This window comes from Zea mays, chromosome 3 (assembly GCF_902167145.1).
Source record: "Zea mays cultivar B73 chromosome 3, Zm-B73-REFERENCE-NAM-5.0, whole genome shotgun sequence".
Taxonomy (NCBI): domain Eukaryota; kingdom Viridiplantae; phylum Streptophyta; class Magnoliopsida; order Poales; family Poaceae; genus Zea; species Zea mays.
In genome coordinates this window covers 41,832,437-41,844,801 of record NC_050098.1, presented here as the reverse complement: position 1 = coordinate 41,844,801, position 12,365 = coordinate 41,832,437, and the positions used below count along the sequence as shown (strand labels likewise).

Below are 12,365 nucleotides of genomic sequence, written 5' to 3'. Positions count from 1 at the left end.
AGGTCCGCGATGGTGGTCGGCGACGAGCACGTCTCCGGTGAGCTTATACTGGCCGGAATATGCCAAGACCGGACCCCTAACTTAGCCGGCACCGAAATCTACCCTCGGCGACACTAACCCCTCAATCAATTGCACTAATCCGGACCGGAGTACGCCTGTTCACGACGACGGCAAAACCCGAGGAGAAGCTACGGTGTTCCGGGCAATTCGGTACGGTCTAGTTCAATCAATCGAGCCTACAAGCAATAAGAGATCCTAGAGATGCTAGAACATTCAATAGAGGGTTATGAATCAACCTGAAGCAGGCTGGCCACGGTGAGCTCACACCGCACGGTGTTCTTGGTTGATTTGGGGGAAATCCCAAATTGGGGCTCTCTGGTGGGTAATCAGAGGCACGGGTCGGTGCATTGAGTGCTTGACTACATGGCGGAGCCGAATGTGTGCTCAATTTATAGGATTCGGGGGCGGTGGCTCATGATTTGGAGTTGGCGCGGTGGCGGCCGGAGAGAAGAGTTGCACTGGATTTCCTATTGTCCTTCCCTTTTGCACTTTTGCCAGAAATATTATTGTTCTGATTTTGAGAACTGTTTCCTGCTGGTCTCTGGAAATTAGAGTTATTTTGGCGGAGATAGGGACAATCTTTAATGAAATGTCCCGCCTTTCCACAGTTGTAGCAAGGATCATATTTAGTGCTAGTGGGAGTAGGCAAACGGGGAACTTGGCTATTTGTGGGTAGAGATTGGCGTTGCATATTAGTGGGATGGATGTAGATAGGAGTTTTAGCAGTGTAAGCGGTTGAGTGATAGGGAGTGTTGGTAGAGCCAGCTGTTCTGATTATTACCTTTTGACGCTTTGATGGGTCCTGGGAAGACCCAGCTCCAGATCCTTTCCACATTCTTTTAGCATTTTGGTGCACCCGCCCCTTGTCTTCTACTACAATCGCCACACTGACTACTTTGTTAAATGTGAGGTCATAACATGTAGCCATTTTCTTCTGCAGCTTAAAACTCAGACCCCTCATGAAATAATCTCGCTTTTTACCATCGGTGTTCACATGGTCAACAGCATACTGAGACAAGTGATTGAACTTCCTAAGATATTTCATTACCGTGTCAGGACCCTGCTTTAGCCTCAAAAATTCCTCTAGTTTCATTTGCAAGACTCCATCAGGAATATAGTGTGCTCTAAAAGCTTCCTTAAATTCAGTCCAAGTAACTTGATGTCCTGTTTGGTTGGACGGTCACAAAGTTTGCCCACCAAGTGCTGGCTGGACCACGAAGTAACTTTGCCATAAACTGAGGCTTCTGCACTTCTGTACACTGGATCAAACTGGATTTTTGCTCCACCACCCAAAGCCATTCATCAGCTTTAAGTGGCTCATCAGCCTTTATAAAACTGGGAGGTCGAGACTCCATGAATTCCATATAAGAAGCATTTCTGGCATTATTGGGAAATACTCAAGCCCCGTGCTAATTCTGATTCTGGAGCACTTCACGTAACACATGTGCATTATCAGCCGTCGTATTTACCAGTGCGGCAATTGCATCAGCTAGTGTTGGAGGGATTGGTGGCGGTGGAGGATTAGGATCATCTTACGCGCCACTCTGAGAGGTGCCAGCCACATCAGATAATCGAATACGCTTAGACATATGAAATAAAACAGAACTCATAAATGCAGGTCCACAACCAGGAATTTATTACCAAAGCGGGATACAAAATCCGTAGGGGCTACAATACCAAAATTTCCAGACTACTGCTGGTACTAATATTACAACAAAGGATACACCCATAGACCTAGTGCCCATTTTATTCCTCTGTGTCAGTGTCTATCTCTGACACACTACTGCCCCGTGGAGAACCACTAACTGATGCAACCATAGTAGCTGCTTCTACCTCTAGGTCTGCATCAGGCTCACCCCCATCAGCTAACACAACACCACATTCTGCCTCCGCGGCTCCTGGTGCGTCATCGGATGCAGCTGGTAGTAAAGTTGGTGAACTTTCTCATGCAGCTCATTAGAGTAATCCTCCAAACCATTGTAAGCTAGGACCAAATCCTGGAAACGACCCCTCAGATGATTCTCACGACCAAAAGCTGCCTCCATGGATCGCATTGTCATGGCTAGTTGTTCCTTCTGCTCAGCTAACTACTTCTGAAGCTGCTTCTTTTCCGCCAGCAGCTCCAGAATATGAGCTGCATCAAGGCACCGCTCATTAAAGGACTCATTTAGATTCTATTGTAGCTGCTCCACCTGCGACTGGGGTGCACGACGGCTACTATCTGCCTCCACCTGCAACGGAGGTGTACGACTGTTACTGCCGGTCTCCACTGTACAGGAGGCCAGCTGATGCTTGGACACGCCTCGCGGTCCAACCCGCATACGGGGCGTCTGCTTAGGGGGAGCCATTCTGAATTTTTAAGGAATAAAGATAAAAGAAAAGATCAAGGAATTAGTAGGAATAATAAGAATAATTGGAAACCCACATATATATATATATATATATTCTGATAACCATATAGCTTTAGGGGGAAACTTTTATTAAAGGAGTGAATGTTATGATGCATGCTTCGTTTCCTATTCGCCTCTCAACTACTGCCAACATATTTGGCTATCACGCTTTATGGCGGTGGCAACCCTACTCACTCCAAAGTTCACTAGTCGTAATCTTCTAAGGTTTTGTTAGTGTACATGCAGAAGATTCTATTCCAGCCTAAGCTATGGGTTAGTGGTTAGTAGCTCAAACTACGCCACCTATTAGTCCTTAACTTAATATAGTACTAACTGCACTTTTACTACCAGGCATGTAATCCTAGTTTAGATTTTTCCAAAAATTCATTTGAACTCAATTTCATTTAAAGATATGTTCTAACAATTATTCTATTATTTGCAAAAATGTGTGAAAGGCTCCGATACCAGCTGTCACAACCCAACCAAGTTATTAGGCCCACGTACACCAATCCTTGCCGTCAAGGCCTCGGATAGATATGTAAGTGAATCAGATAACTTATTCAGGGTGTCGAGTTTCGATGAACTTGTTCATTTCCAAGGACCATTCACCCATGATTGCAAATATTACAATAACCAGACATAAACATAAACTTTAAATACAGGAGTTGAGTGGAAGACTTTACAATAAGATAATGTACATTAGTAAACCTTTAAGTTTACAAACCAGAAGTGTATATTATTACATGCCCGGGGTAGGTTCAAGTGCTAACTTATTACAACATCTGGGAAGAAATCATCTTCCCACATCACACACATAATAAACATAAGTAAAAGTCTCTGGTGCGAGTTTAACAAAACTCAAAGGTGTTAATAGTCTCTCCTGCAGCAACAATGGGAATAAAACCCTGAGTATGCAATTACCCAGCAAGACTTACCCGACTAAAGAAAAGACTATCAAGGTTATGCTGGTTTTAAAAGTATTCAAGGTAAGGCTCATCAAGTTTCAAAAACTCATTTTTGCTGAAAAGCTTACTAGTAGTGGATCCTTATGCCAAAATTTTACTTCACAAGTTAAATACTTTTCCTGAATATAGATTGTCTAATCTAGAGCATTCACTTGTCCTACACTAGCTTCCTTTTATCAACTTTAGTTTCACTTGTTATCTACGATGTGGTTCGAAGATCTTGTCTTCATATCCGAGAAGTTCGGCGATCCGAATCAATTAATACCCAGCTGGGGATCTCCAACCACCCGACATATGTAGCACTTAACCCTTTCATATGTCAACTCGCCACCGGGTTTCTCAAGACCAGAACGGGTTCAAGCGACCCGAGAGCACAGTACCCCACCATCCAGTCGCTAGCTAGATGGCACACGTTACTCCCGCCATCTCTCCACTCCTAGTGCGTGCGAGCTGTTCTGGTATTGGTTCGGCCGAGGCTAAGCTTACCCATGATGAGGCATGTGGCTAAGCATACCCATGATTTAACTGGCCACATGTCTCATCATGGGTAAGCTTAGCCTCATCCGGACCAATACCAGAACAGCTCGCACGCACTGGGAGTGGAGAGATGGCGAGAGTAACGTGTGCCCATATGGCAAGTGGCTGGATGGTGGGGTACTGTGCTCTCGGGTCGCGTGAACCCGTTCTGGTCTTGAGAAACCTGGTGACGAGTTGACATATGCAAGGGTTAAGTGCTACATATGTCGTGTGGTTGGAGATCCCCGGCTGGGTATTAATCGAATCGGAACGCCGTTACTTCTCGGATATGAAGACTGGATCACTGCCCTGTATCGTACTTAACAAGTGAAACTAAATCTGCTAAAATGAAGCTAGTGTAGGACAAGTGAATGCTCTAGATTAGGCAAATCTAAAATCAGGAAAAGTATTTAACTGGTGAAGTAAAAGTTTAGCATAAGAATCCACTACTAGTAAGCTCTTCTGCAAAATGGGTCTTTGAAATTTGATAAGCTGTACCTTGATTCCAAATAAACCAGCATACCCTTGAGAGTCTTTTCTTTAGTCAGGTAAGTATTGCTGAGTAATTGCGTACTCAGGGTTATATTCCCATTGTTGCTGTAGGAGAAACTATTAACACGTTTGAGTTTTGTTAAACTCATACTGGAGACTTTTACTTATATTTATTATGTGTGAACTGCGGGAATAGGGTTTCTTCCCAGATGTTGTAATAAGTTACACTTGAACCTACCCCGGGCATGTAATAATATACACTTTTTGGTTTGTAAACTTAAAGGTTTTCTAATGTATATTATCTTATTGTAAAGTCTTCGGCTCAACTCCTATGGTTAAAGTTTATGTTCATGTCTGGTTATTGTAATATTTGCAACTATGGGTCAATGGTCCTTGAAAATGAACAAATTTATCGAAACTCAGCACCCCAGGTAAGTTAACTGATTCACTTACATATCTATCCAAGGCCTTGATGGCAAGAATTGGTGCACATGGGCCCGATAACTTGGTTGGGTTGTGACAGCTGGTATCAGAGCTTTTCACACATTTTTGCAAATAATAGAATATTTGTTAGAATATATCTTTAAATGAAATTGAGTTCAAATGAATTTTTGGAAAAATCTAAACTAGGATTACATGTCTGGTAGTAAAAGTGCAGTTAGTACTATAGTAAGTTAAGGACTAATAGGTGGCTTAGTTTAAGGTACTAACCACTAACCGACAACTTAGGCTGGAATAGAATCTTCTATAGGTACACTAACAAAACCTTAGAGGATTACGGCTAGTGAACTTCGGAGTGAGTAGGTTTGCCACCACCATGAAGCGTGCTAGCCAAATATGTTGGCAGTAGTTGAGAGGCGATTAGGAAACGAAGCATGCATCATAACATTCAACTCCTTTAATAAAAGCTTTCCCCTAAAGCTATATGGTTATCAGAATATATATGTGGGTTTCCAATTATTCTTACTAATCCTACTAATTCCTTGATCTTTTTTCCTTTTATCTTTATTCTTTAAAAAATTCAGAATGGCTCCCCCTAAGAAGAAGCCCCGTATGCGGGTTGGACCGCGAGGCGTGCCCAAGCATCAGCTGGCCTCCCGTACAGTGGAGACCGGCAGTAGCAGTCGTAAACCTCCATTGCAGGTGGAGGCAGACTGTAGCCATCATGCACCCCAGTCGCAGCTGAGCAGCTATAGCAGAATCTAAATGTGTCCTTCAATGAGCGGTGCCTTGATGCGGCTCATATTCTGGAGCTGCTGGCGAAAAAGAAGCAGCTTCAGAAGGAGTTAGCTGAGCAGAAGAAACAACTTGCCGCGACAATGCGATCCAGGGAGGTAGCTTTTGGTTGTGAGAATCATCTGAGGGGCCGTTTCCAAGATTTGGTCCTAGCTTACAATGATCTGGAGGATTACTCTAATGAGCTGCATGAGGAAGTTCACCAACTTTATTACCAGCTGCAACCCGATGATGCACCAGGAGCCACAGAGGCAGAGGGTAGTGTTGTGTTAGCTGATGGGGGTGAGCGTGATACAGACCTAGAGGAAGAAGCAGCTCCTATGGTTGCACCTGGTGGTGGTTCTCTAGGGCGTACTGGTATGTCAGAGATAGACACTGATGTAGAGGAATAAATGGGCACTAGGTCTATGAGTGTATCCTCTGTTGTAATATTAGTACCTGTAGTAGTCTGAAAATTTTGGTATTGTAGCCACTAAGGATTTTGTATTCCGCTTTGGTAATATATTCCTGGTTATGGACCTGCATTTATAAGTTCTGTTTTATTTCAGATGCCTAAGCGTATTCGATTATCTGATGTGGCTGGCACATCTCAGAGTGGTGTAGAAGATGATCCTAATCCTCCATCGCCACCAATCCCTCCAACACTAGCTGATGCAATTGCCACGCTGGTGAATGTGACAACTAACAATGCAAGTGTGCTGCGTGAAGTGCTCCAGAATCAGAATCAATATGGGGCTCGGGTACCTCCAAACAATACCAGGAATGCTTCTTATATGGAATTCATGGAGACTCGACCTCCCACTTTTATAAAGGCTGAGAAGCCACTTGAAGCTGATGAATGGCTTTGGGTGATGGAGCAAAAGTTCGGTCTGATCTAGTGTACAGAAGTGCAGAAGCCTCAGTTTGCGGCTCAGTTACTTCGTGGTCCCGCCAGCACTTGGTGGGCAAACTTTGAGGTCGTCCAACCAGCAGGACATCAAGTTACTTGGACTGAATTTAAGGAAGCCTTTAGAGCACACTATATTCCTGATGGAGTCTTGCAAATGAAACTAGAGGAATTTTTTAGGCTAAAGTAAGGTCCTGACACAGTAATGCAATATCTCGGAAAGTTCAATCACTTGTCTAATTATGTTGTTGACCATGTGAACATCGATGGTAAAAAGCGAGATTGCTTCATGAGGGGTCTGAGTTTTAAGCTGCAGAAGAAAATGACTACATGGTATGACCTGACATTTAACAGAGCAGTCAGTGTGGCAATTGCAGTAGAAGACAAGGGGCGGGTGCACCAAAATGCTAAAAGGATGTGGAAAGGATTTGGGTCTTCTCAGGACCTGGCAAAGCGTCAAAAGGTAATAATCAGAACAGCCGGCTCTCCCAATACTCCCTATCGCCAAGCCGCTTATCCTGCTAAAACTCCTATCTACATCCGTCCCACTAATATGCAACGCCAATCCCTACCCACAAATAGCCAAGTTCCACGCTTGCCTGCTCCCACTAGCACTAAATATCCTTGCTACAACTGTAGAAAAGCGAGACATTTCATTAAAGATTGTCCCTATCCCCACCAAAATAACTCCAATTTCCAGAGACCAGCAGGCAACAGTTCTCAAAATCAGAACAAGAGTACTCTTATCAACAATGCAAAAGGGAAGGACAACAGGAAAATTGGACGAGTATTCTATACTCAAGTTGATGTGACTTCAGAACGACATCCTGAGCTTATGGGTATGTTCTTTGTTGCCCATCATCCTGCCAAAGTACTTTTTAACACTGGTGCATCCCATACATTTCTCAGTAAATATTTTGCCATGCATTATAGCATTTCTATTCAAGAAGCGAGATGGGGTGTGGCAATACAATCGCATGGGGGTCGATTGTTTACAAAGGAAATGGCTTTCCAAGTGCCAATAGAATTAGTTGGGCATAGTTACCCTACTAATATGATAGTGTTGAAAGGTCCAGATATAGATGTGATCTTAGGTATGAATTGTCTAGTCCAACATGAAGCTACCATTGATACGAAAAGACGGACCCTTCGATTAAATACCCTATTAGGAGAGAGCCAGTTGATAATTCAGTTGCCCTCTCTAAAAGAAGTTCCAGCAGGAGCTTATAGTGTGGTAATTGAACAGTTAGCCAATATCCCAGTGGTGCTAGAATTTCCGGATGTATTTCTAGAAAAGTTGTCAGGGTTGCCGCTAGAATGGGATGCGGAATTCTCTATTGAACTGAAGCCTGGCACAGCTCTAGTTTCTCGAAGATCATACAGAATGCCCCCAAATGAACTGGCAGAATTGAAGACTCAATTGCAAGATTTGCTAGAAAAGGGTTTTATTCGACCCAGTTCCTCACCCTGGGGCTGCCCTGCATTTTTTGTGAAAAAAGGATCAAACTCTAAGGATGTGTGTTGACTATAGACCCCTAAATGAAGTAACTATCAAAAACAAATATCTGCTGCCACGAATAGATCTTTTGTTTGACCAGCTTGTTGGGGCAAAGGTATTTTCAAAGATTGATCTCCGTTCGGGTTATCATCAAATTCGGGTTCGGCCAGAGGATATTCCGAAGACGGCTTTCACGACAAGATATGGGTTGTGCGAGTATGTGGTGATGTCATTCGGACTTACTAATGCTCCTGTCCACTTCACCTATTTGATGAACTCAGTGTTTATGCCCGAGTTGGATAAGTTTGTGGTGGTTTTTATCGATGAGACATCCTAATTTATTCCAAGAGTAAGGAAGAACATACCACTCAGCTTCGGGTTGTGCTGACTCGACTTCGGGAACACAAGTTATATGCTAAATTCAGCAAGTGTGAGTTTTGGTTAGATCAAGTTCCATTCCTTAGTCATATTTTATCAGCTAAAGGAGTAGTCGTGGATCCTGGTAAAGTAAAAGATATTTTAGAATGGAAGTCGCCTACCATGATTCATCTTGTTCGAAGTTTTCTTGGAAAGGCTAGATATTATCGTCGATTCATTCCTGATTTTTCAAAAATCTCTAAGCCTATTACCGGGTTGTTGAAGAACAATGTGACGTTTAATTGGACATCAGAGCGTAATGAAGCCTTTCAGAAGCTAAAGAAATTGCTAACCACGACACCTATGTTAGCCCAACCCGATACTGAGAAGTCTTTTGACGTCTATTGTGATGCTTCAGGTAACTGCGCTCCGAATCGATTATACTCAGCTGAGGATCTCCAATCACACGACATATGTAGCACTTAACCCTTACATATGTCAACCCGCCACCGAGGTTCTTAAGACCAGATCAGGTTCACGCCAACCGAGAGCACAGATACACCACCGTCCAGCCTCTTGCCACGGAGGGTACACACTACTCTCGCCATCTCTCCACTCCCATTGTGTGGTGTCTTATTCTGGCCTTAGTCTGCCCGAGGCAAAGCTTACCCATGACGAGGCATGTGACCAGTTAAAGGGTCCTCGGTCAGCAGGCCTACATCGAGACGGTCCTTAATCGACTCCGACGGAGACACTACACCGAGACTCTCTTCTCGTGCAAGTCACCCGCCAGGTCTCAACTTAATCATTTCAACCCAAAGTTTGGTACCTGGCAGAGGTACATCTTTTTTGATGTTGAACCCATCATGGCCATGATGGATCCACCATCAAGTTTTATTTTCAAAAACATCCCTCCCACTTTGCCATATCATCTTTTGTAAAAACAAAACCTTTTTCTTTGCTAGAGCAATACTAAGCATAGTAAAAACCTTTTATAAAACAGGGATTCAAAGGAAGGTACTCAAATTCAAGGAAGGTAATGCAGGAATTGTTTTAGCAATCAACTCCTATCACCTAATGCATCAAGCAAGTGAGAAAGATTTTAAAAGAGTCAAGGAGGTGGCAAATGCACCAGGGCTTGCCTTGGTTTACAGGTGATTCAGGCTCAGTTCCACAGATGTCAAAATAAAAACAGCTGTCGGCCTGATGTTCCTGGGGTGGTGGTGAAGTATTCTCTCCTTCTACTTCAACTTCTTCTTCGTTTGCTAAAGATAACCATACATAATAATGAATGCCCATGTAATGTTCATGAGAATGCAAAGATAATAAGAGTTTATTATCTAAGATCTTGGATACAATTTTCCTTCACGGTTCTCCGAGAAACTAGGGTTTCCGGAGTCAGTAAAGGAATTCAAAGGGCAGGGGGTAGGGTTTTGGGTTCTAGTTATCAAACAAGGTCCAAATCAAATCAAACTCTACCCAAGGCTTCTAAATAATGTTTTGAGCTCATATAAAAAGTTTGGGGATTTTTGGAATTACTATTGATTTTATAAAAATCCAGGAACAATGTTTTAGGCCATTTTAAATGCTCCAGAATTTCCCATTTGACCTAAAAATCATAAAACTATTTTTATTAAATACTATGGAAAATTAGGAATCTAGGAAAATTGGGTTGACATTTTTAGGATTTTTCCACAATTTTCTAAAATTGTTGGAGTCCTTTCAGAAAAAGAAAAGGAAGAAGAAGGAACAGTCCTGGGCCGATTTCAGCCCAGGCGGCCCAACTGCACAGGGAACAGGAGCGCGCCCACGCGCGCCCACGCGCGCGACGCCGACTTTGCAAATAAATCCCTGCAGGTTTGAATAACTCGAAGAAGGCAGAACACTGTATTAACAGTCACTGACACTTTGCAGAAAAACCCTCACACTTCTATTCCTTCCCCAAATAACTCCTGATCGCGGCGCGCTCTACGTTCGACTCTGACGCGGCCCGTACCGGCCATCGCCGGCGATGACTGCTACGGCTAACTAACGGAGAGGCATAACTGACCTCGGAGAGGCATAACTGACCTAGGATGATCTAGGAACACCCATTTATTTGACCTAAACCCTACTGGGAACAGTCTGTCCACGATCATGGCGGAAACCGAGTTCGTGGGCACGCGTTCCCGCCAAACCATGGCCGAATTGGGTAAATAGGCGCCACAGTGAGCTTCACAAGTGTGCAGAGTCATGAAAACAATACGTGAATTGGACAGTGTCTTACCAGAGCGGGCTGGCCACGGGCGGGCTGTTCTTGGTGGCGCGGCGGACCGATTTGGGGGAAATCGGTGATTCACCGACTATGGTGGCTAATCGAGGGTGGGAGCGGGTGCTTCGGCTTCGCAAAGAACTCTAGTTTTACTGCGCACACTTAATTTGAGAGGAGGAGGCAGAGGTAACATGAATTCGGCTTCGATTCAACTCACTGTGTGTGAAGGTCACACCTCGCCGTGGACCACCGTGCTATTTATAGCCACGGCGACCCGACAGACGATCCCCGGCCACGGATAGCATCGCAAGCGCATGCATACCACGTCGGTAGGAGGCACAGTGCATCCGATCATTTAAACCCCTCATGAAACAGTTCTTCTTCTTTATGTCGGTGTTGAAGAAGTTGAAGTAGAAGGAGAGAAGACTTCATCACCACCCCAGGAACATGAGGCCGACAGCTGTTTTTATTTTGACATCTGTGGAACTGAGCCTGAATCACCTGTAAACCAAGGCAAGCCCCGGTGCATTTGCCACCTCCTTGACTCTTTTAAAATCTTTCTCACTTGCTTGATGCATTAGGTGATAGGAGTTGATTGCTAAAACAATTCCTGCATTACCTTCCTTGAATTTGAGTACATTCCTTTGAATCCTTGTTTTATAAAAGGTTTTACTATGCTTAGTATTGCTCTAGCAAAGAAAAAGGTTTTGTTTTTACAAAAGATAATATGGCAAAGTGGGAGGGATGTTTTTAAAAATTAAACTTGATGGTGGATCCATCATGGCCATGATGGGTTCAACATCGGAAAAGATGTACCTCTGTCAGGTACCAAACTTTGGGTTGAAATGATTAAGCTGAGACCTGGCGGGTGACTTGCACGAGAAGAGAGTCTCGGTGTAGTGTCTCCGTCTGAGTCGATTAAGGACCGTCTCGATGTAGGCCTACTGACCGAGGACCCTTTAACTGGTCACATGCCTCGTCATGGGTAAGCTTTGCCTCGGGCAGACTAAGACCAGAATAAGACACCACGCAATGGGAATGGAGAGATAGCGAGAGTAGCGTGTACCCTCCGTGGCAAGAGGCTGGACGGTGGTGTATCTGTGCTCTCAGTTGGCGTGAACCTGATCTGGTCTTAAGAACCCCGGTGGCGGGTTGACATATGCAAGGGTTAAGTGCTACATATGTCGTGTGATTGGAGATCCTCAGCTGAGTATAATCGATTCGGATCGCCGTACCTCCGCGGTTATGGAGACTTGGTCACTGACTTATACGTAGAACTAGTGAAGATGAAGGGTTGTTAAGAAATTGGCTAGTGCAGGTCAAGTGCTTGAACTAGGGTAGAAAGAACTCTAGATGCAGGTAACTTTACCTAACCTGACAATAAAATTGGATTTTAAGGATCCACTCGTAGTAAGCTTTTCTGCAAAACAGAGTCCTTGATTCTTGATAAGCCTTTCCTTGAATCCCTCTAGACAGCATACCCTTGAGAGTCTTTTCTTTAGTCGGGTAAGTCTTGCTGAGTAATTCCATACTCAGGGTTTTATTCCCTATTGTTTTTAGGTGATGAAGCAACAAACTTTTGTTGTTTCTGTTCCAAGATGGTCTCAAAAGAAGAAAACCAAGAGTAAAGCTGCGGGAGGAAGGGTTCCTCCATAAAAACTTTTGTTTGATACTTATCGGGAGGGGTTTTTGCCTCCCTTGGTTCTGTAATAAT

At 43.9% G+C, this 12,365-nt stretch overlaps 1 pseudogene; it reads right to left on the bottom strand.

Moving 5' to 3' along the window:
• Window positions 1–12,365, bottom strand: part of LOC103651902 (cysteine proteinase inhibitor 12-like) — a 47,264-nt pseudogene that overhangs the window by 18,021 nt on the left and 16,878 nt on the right.